This window comes from Rissa tridactyla, chromosome 1, assembly GCF_028500815.1.
Source record: "Rissa tridactyla isolate bRisTri1 chromosome 1, bRisTri1.patW.cur.20221130, whole genome shotgun sequence".
Taxonomy (NCBI): domain Eukaryota; kingdom Metazoa; phylum Chordata; class Aves; order Charadriiformes; family Laridae; genus Rissa; species Rissa tridactyla.
Window position 1 is genome coordinate 210,387,807 of NC_071466.1, and position 7,450 is coordinate 210,395,256.

Here is a 7,450-nt window from a genome sequence, read left to right on the forward strand (position 1 = left end):
CTGAGATGCAGGAGGAAGGGGAGTGCAAAAAAGCTAAACGTGGTATTGCTTCGACAGCCCCCTACCTAGTTCAGCTGTTATGGTGCCTGGCGCAATGAGAAGGAGAGTTACAAGTACCTAGCTATGGGTGAAATAAACAACAAAAGTAATTATTTCTACATATGGAGAGTTTTCTCCTCTCCTCTCCTCTCCTCTCCCTCTCTTCTCTTCTCTTCTCCTCTCCTCTCCCCTCCCCTCCCCTCCCCTCCTCTCTCTCTCTCTTCTCCTCTCCTCTCCTTCATGCCAGCATCTCACAGACTATTTTTGCTACCAACCACCACAGGAATAGGACAGGAACAGAGAAGTTACTACCTTGACAGTCAACTAAGTGCTATTCTGGTTTACACCCACATAAATTGAGAATAACTTCATTGAAATAAATGAGCCAGAGCTCCAAGTGGTGTAAATGACTTATTCATTGGTCTCAGGGAAATTACACCAATTTTCTTCAAATGTAGATCAGGCTCTAAGTAAATTCAATTTGTGCTCGCTTACCAGGGCATTATTTGGCCCCGTCTCAAAGAGAATAATTTGCCCTCTCCAGTAGCATGAAGTATTTTTTTTCCTTCATTTTTCCCTCTGCTTACCCTTCCTTGGGGGAGAACATGATTTTATACTCTGCAATTAACATAATTAGAACAATTTCAAAGATTTACCTAATTATTCCTTACAACATGCCCGGGAGGTTGGCAAATACTATCACCTGTGTATTATAGGTGGGGAAATTATGTTGAAGAGGTTAAATGACTTGCCTGAGGATGGGTTGCAAGGCAGTGGGATAGCTTGCATTGAATCTCAATAATTCAAGCTTCTCACAGCCGTCCTCTAGTCAATGCACAGTGCTGACCATATTTTGTGCCTGTATTTTACCTACTATCTCAGCTTGGTCACTCAGATCCTCATGTGATGATTCAGTTGCATGCGTTCTTCACCACGCTGTCAAGAAGTGGCTAAGCAAAAAGTTCACTGACATACATGAATGAGCGTAAATTTTGTGTACAGAAATAACTTAAATGGGTGCTATACTCAACATGAGGCAAGGATGAGATGTTCTCCAAGAACCCAAAATCAAAACGAAAAACAAAGTATTGGAATAACACAACGCATTACATAGTAATGAATCATCACTGTTGCATCTTAGCTGTCTAGGAGCTCCGAGGGAATAAATAATGAAGCAGCTGAATTGCTGTTTAGAGATACACAATTTATAGTTAAAAATCTGAAATAAAAAACCTGCTACCACAGCCAGCTGGGTTGTAGCCAAGACTGCCTAAATCTTTCATAAAGTGGGAGAGGCAATTGTCTCTTATGCAGGACATACCTCAGCATCAGGAAAAATAGTCAAGAAAATAATGAAAGATAGAGTTACACATTAATTTAATGTATACAACTTGGTAGGACTAAAGGCTCAGGCTTCTCAAGGCCAAACAGTACCTCTCTAAGCTGCCGATACTCATTCACAGTTAACAAATTAATGAATAAGGGAGAAACGGTGGATAAAGTTAATTCAGGCTTTCAAAAGACTTTTGATAAAGACCTTTACAAGAAACTCTTAGGGAAACTTGGTAACCATGGAGTGAGAGGTAAAACTTCACATGGATTAAAACCTCGCTGGGAGATAGGGAAAAAAGGGAAGCAATAATGTTCTATTCTTACTGTAAAAAGAGGTTAGTGGTGCAGTAGCCTACACACCAGTGTTTTTTGTCTATGCCAAATCACGGAGTCCATACTCATGAGCAGCTCCATTGAAACCTGCCGCTAACTGTGGTGGGAAGTTTGTTGCTACTGTGCTTCAGGAAGTTTAAATAAGGTTTAGAGGACATGATAGTATATTTATAGGCAGTCTGAAAGGGGAAGAGCTTAGTAAATTAACTGTATTAGTTGGACATGCAAATCTAGTGGGTTAAGAGCTGAGACAACTATGAAGGACCCCAAAATCATCTGAAGTGGATTTGTAAACGCAGTACTGTGCAACTCACTGGCTCATCCCATCAATGGCATGGCTGAACTTTTTGTCCAGATTTCCTAACTGCTGATTTCCTTTGGGACAGTGGTATATGTGTTCAGGAGATCGCGTTTTACCTCCTTTCTTTGAGCCTCTAGTTTAGAGGAATGTCTGTATAGAAAAAGAGAGGAAAAAGAAGCAGAATCAAATTTCCAAATAAATGAGGCTTGAGAATTACTGTGACCAAAATAAATCTGTCATGTGAAGGAAGTTAAGGTATTTTTATTATGGATCCTGAAGCAAGAGTGAAAGCTTCATAGAATGATAGAATCAGAGAATTATCTAGGTTAGAAAAGACCTTTAAGATCATTGAGTCCAACTGTCAATGTTAACACTGCCAAACCCACCACTAAACCATGTCCCTCAGCACCACATCTACACATCTTTTAAATACCTCCAGGGATGGTGATTCAACCACTTCCCTGGGCAGACTGTTCCAATGCTTGATAACACTTTCAGTGAAGAATTTTTATTCCTAATATCTGTCTTAAACCTCCCCTGGTGCAACTTGAGGCTGTTTCTTCTTGTCCTATCACTTGTTACTTGGGAGAAGAGACTAGCCCCTATCTCACTACACCCTCCTTTCAGATAGTTGTAGAGAGCGATAAGGTCTCCCCTCAGCCTCCTTTTCTCCAGACTAAACCACCCCAGTTCCTTCACCTGCTCCTCATAAGACTTGTGGTCCAGACCCCTCACCAGCTTCTTTGCCCTTCTCTGGACACGCTTCAGAACATCAATATCTTTCTTGTAGTGAGGGGCCCAAAACAGTGCTGAACACAGTATTCAAGGTGGGGACTCACTAGTGCCAAGTACAGGGGGATGATCACTTCCCTAGTCCTGCTGGCAACATTATTTCTGATACAAGCCAGAATGCTGTTGGCCTTCTTGGCCACCTGGGCACACTGCTGGCTCATATTCAGCTGGCTGTTGACCAGGACCCCCAGGTCCTTTTCTTCCAGGCATCTTTCCAGCCACCCTTCCCCAAGCCTGTAGCGCTGCATGGGGTTGTTGTGACCCAATGCAGGATCCCGCACTTGGCCTTGTTGAACCTCACACCATTGGCCTGGGGCCAGCCTGTCCAGGTCCTTCTGTAGAGTCTTGCTACCCTCAAGAAGATCAACATTCCCACCCAACTTGGTATCACTTGCAAACTTACTGAGGGTGCACTCAATCCTCTTTTCCAGATCATTGATAAAGATATTAAACAGAACTGGCCCCAAAACTGAGCCCTGGGTAACACCACTCATGACCAGTTGCCAACTGGATTTAGCTCCATTCACCACCATGCTTTGAGCCCAGCCATCCAGCCAGTTTTTGCCCAGCGAAGAGTATGCCCATCCAAGCCATGAGCAGCCAGTTTCTCCAGGAGAATACTGTGGGAAACAGTGTGAAAGGCTTTACTAAAGTCCAGGTAAAAACATCCACAGCCTTTCCTTCATCCACTAAGTGGGTCACATTATCATAGAAGGAGAACGGGTTTTTCAGGCAGGACCTGCCTTTCCTAAACCCATGCTGACTGGACCTGATCATCTGGTTGTCCTGCATGTGCCGCATAATGCACTCAGGATGATCTGTTCCATAACCTTCCCTGGCACCAAGGCCAGACTGACAGGCCTGTAGTTCCCTGGATCCTCCTTCTGGCCCTTCTTGTGAATGGGCGTCACATTTTCTAACTTCCAGTCAACTGAGAACTCCCCGGTTAGCCAGAACTGCTGATAAATGATGGAAAGTGGCTTGGTGAGAAGTTAATTCTGTACTTTCCTCTGAAGTCATCTACTCTTGACTCAGGTGGAAGTATACCTGACCATTAGGTGTCAGCCAAGTGGCTAGATATGTTGCTGGTCACATCACTCAGTGTGTATTACTGGCTACAAAAACTGATGTGCCTTAACCACCCTTATCCAAAGTGGCAGCTAAGCATACAACACCACTTCTGTGTTTTCTTAACATAACATTATATAAGATTGCTAGCTTCCCTCAAGCTGAACGTTATTTTGGAGAAAGCTTTGTTTGCCGCTATGAAATAGATCTATTCAAAATTCCACCTCAAAATGCTATGCAAGTTCAAAGAGATGAATAATGCAGTTGCTCTATAAGAAGAATGAATATGAAAAAAGGAGTAAAAAAGTAGATTAAAATAGATAGGAAGATGATGGCCTATAGCCAGCTATGCAAAACCAAGTTTGAAACTCTGAAAGCATAAAGGACAAATAATTCTAGTTGGAAGGCTGAGGCAGATGCGTTCATCTTCCTTTGCTTAGTACTATGTCCTGGAATCAGCTGCCTGAAAATGCCTGGAAAATGCACGAGTCTGTAAGGTGAAGAAAGTGAGGACACAAACTTTGTTGATGGTATGAACTTGCTTGGGTTAGTAAAAATGAGAGCTGACTGCAAAGATTTGCAAAAAGGCTGTGCAAGGCTAAGTGGCTGAGAAATAAAATGGAAAATAAAATTCAATGTGGATAAATGTAAAGTAATGCACATAGGTAAAAGCAATAAAGATTTACTTACAAAATGTTGGGCTTGGGGATGACTATTATCATTCAAGAGAGAGGTATTGGGGATATAATACATAGTTCTATAAAAACATCAACTCGATATTCAGTAGAAGTCAAAAAGCAAATCAAATGTTAGGAATTATCTGGAAATGAATAGAGAACAAATAGATGCTGTTACTATGCCAGTGTGTAAATCTATGGTATGCTTGCATCTTTAATGCTTTTTGCATTTCTGGTCTTTGTTTCTGACAGAGCAGAACTAGAAAAGGTACGGACAAGGGCAGCATTGCTGATCAAAGGTGTGGATGACATCTGTGCAAGAAAAAATGAACCAGACAGGGATGCTTCAGGCTGGGGAAGAGGTGGCGCAGAGCAAGAGTGACAAGGAAGATGGGAAGAGGGATCAAATTCTAGCATATGAGCTCAAAGTCATGAGGCGATTCTGTCACACAGTTCAAAACAAATGAAATGAAGTAATTCATTATACACATGTGAAATCTATTGCTGAAGGAAGCTAATGATACTAAAAATTACCTTTGTGATAAAGGTGCCTGCATACTCCTGGAAAGAGAATCCACTGAGGGTGACTAGACAGTGAGCTCCCACCTCTGTTTCAGGAAGTCCCTGGTCTGTAAAATGTTGAAGCGAAGGACAAACACTGCTTTGTGGCCCTTCTTTTTCCCCGGACATCTGTCCCTTCTTTTTACTGGGACATCTGTCTCTGCTCTCTAAGAGACAGACTATTGGGCTAGGTGGAGTTTTGATATATACGCCTTACACTGTGCAGGTAAAAATCATTCCTAGAAGCTAGAGAGGTGTATGCACAGATGAGAAGTGACATTTGGAGGGACAGAGAGGGACAGAGAAGCCACCTGCAGTGCAGAGAGGGAGAGGAGCAGAAAAAGGAGTGTTCATGAAATGTTAGGACACTGCATGTTATTGTTTTATCCTCTGGAATTTACAAGTGAACAGTCTTCTACATATCAAAAAGAGCTTTTTGCAATCAGTGGGAGTTGGTTTAGGCCCTCGGGGCAAAACTTTCTTTCCCTCTCCTGTACATTCCCGTTGCAGATATGGTTTCCAGATAGAATTTACCCTGAAGAGCAGAAAAGTCATTCCGTGGTGACTCAGGGTGCATCTATTTGTCATTCCGTCTGTATCTCTCACTATCCTTTTCTTGTGTTTTCTCTGATAAGGGACCTTGGTGACTGAAATATACATCAAAGCCCCAGCCTAAGGCTGGTCAAAAGAAAATGGAAGAGAAAAAAGGGCATTAAAAAATATAACATTGAGCTTAAAGGATTCTTTCTTTTCTTATTTTCTGCCCTTTCTATTTGAAGATTTTCTGTCTCATCCTGCATTTAGCATATCTTACAGTAACTTTGAAAGAGAAGCAAAAAGGAGATACTAAACAAAAGATGATTTTCCTTTATTACATTTTAACCATACTTACCTCTAAGCTTGACCTGTTTCACTGTACGTTGGGTGAGACGGTGACTCGTGCTTGATCTGCCATATGTGTGCTGCTCACGAACCTTTTTATGATTGCTGACATGAATCCTCACAATGCCATGAGTCCAGTGACTTTGATCCTCTGTGTTTGATTACTTTGGATCTAATTACATTTGTGTTGTTATGTGTTAATTGGGAGGAAAGACAGATAATTTATCCGATCATTTGTAATAGTACCCGTATTTGAGATGCAAGGTCTAGACTGATTTAAATGTCATTTCATACCATTGAAACCTGAATATATTAAATAAACTCGTTCTTGTCTCACATACTTGAAGAGGGGACAATTCTGACTATGAATACAACTGGAAAGTTAGTTGTGTCCAAATAATCTTTCTTTTAGCACGAGCTAGTCTGTAAGGTCTCAAAGATTTACATGAAGAGTTCTGTTTCATTTATTAAATAAATATACTGCATAACTGCAAAATTTTTATTTCATCATTTTAATTCCCATAGCTTCTTCACACATTTTTCTTTAATATTGTCATAAAAGTAATGCCCATGCTTTTTCCTGGCCCCAGAAACCCAGTGGTTCTGCTGCAGCATCACGGCATTCTTAGTAATCACATTTTTTCATGGGTTTTATGAAACAGTTACACTGTTTTCACTAGCTACAGTATGATTTAACTATATGCAGTTTTATTACATTGCCCAGAAGTGGTTGTTAGGCTAAAGCAATAGATCATCATAGCTTCACCAAGCTCAGTAAAACTTTACTCCCTTGGACCATTTGATGTGATACTTTTAGTGGGCATGTGCTGCTGAAAATAGGATTCTTCTTTCATCCAGAACTGGAACAAATTTATGAAAAGTTAGAGCTATGGCAAAATTAGAACCAATATTTTCTGTTAAAACCATCATTTATGCTGGCAAGGAAAAATAAAAAAAAAAACTAAAAAAAACCCCACCTGATTTTGTCAAGATTTTGGTTTCATGAGGAAATTTCTCTAATCCTGCTTTAACAATAGTGCAAAAGGCTATACTCTGAGAATGACTTTTATCCAAAACTTACTAATGTCTCTGAAAGTTCCTCATGCAAAATGATAGCCTCAAAATATAAACCATTTACTGCCAGATGTTTTGCAAGCTGTTCTGTAACATCACATAAAAAGTAATGAAGTAAAGACAGAACCTAGCAATATATATTATAAGAAGCTAAAATTGGGATGGAGAGGGGTGTTACCTTCATAAAATTTACAGTAACGTGAAGAAATCAAGGTGTTCTTGCAAACTGAGTGGAGCCAAGCCAAGTTTTGAGGGATTTTTTTAAGACCAGGCAGAACATTCGGTTAAGACGTGATTGAATAAATGTACACATTTTGCAGCACACCATGAATATACCAGCAAAACTTCCTCCCTATTGAACCAAATGAGGAAATAAAGTTTAGGGATCGAA

At 40.6% G+C, this 7,450-nt stretch overlaps 1 long non-coding RNA gene across 1 annotated transcript; it reads right to left on the reverse strand.

The window, feature by feature from the left end:
* Positions 1-379: 379 nt before the first annotated feature.
* Positions 380-6,376, reverse strand: LOC128904590 (uncharacterized). The gene is made up of 3 exons (XR_008464549.1): positions 5,996-6,376; positions 4,556-4,685; positions 380-2,155 (listed from the first exon to the last, which is right to left on the reverse strand). It is a non-coding gene; the product is annotated as an uncharacterized LOC128904590 (long non-coding RNA).
* Between the last annotated feature and the right edge of the window lie 1,074 nt (positions 6,377-7,450).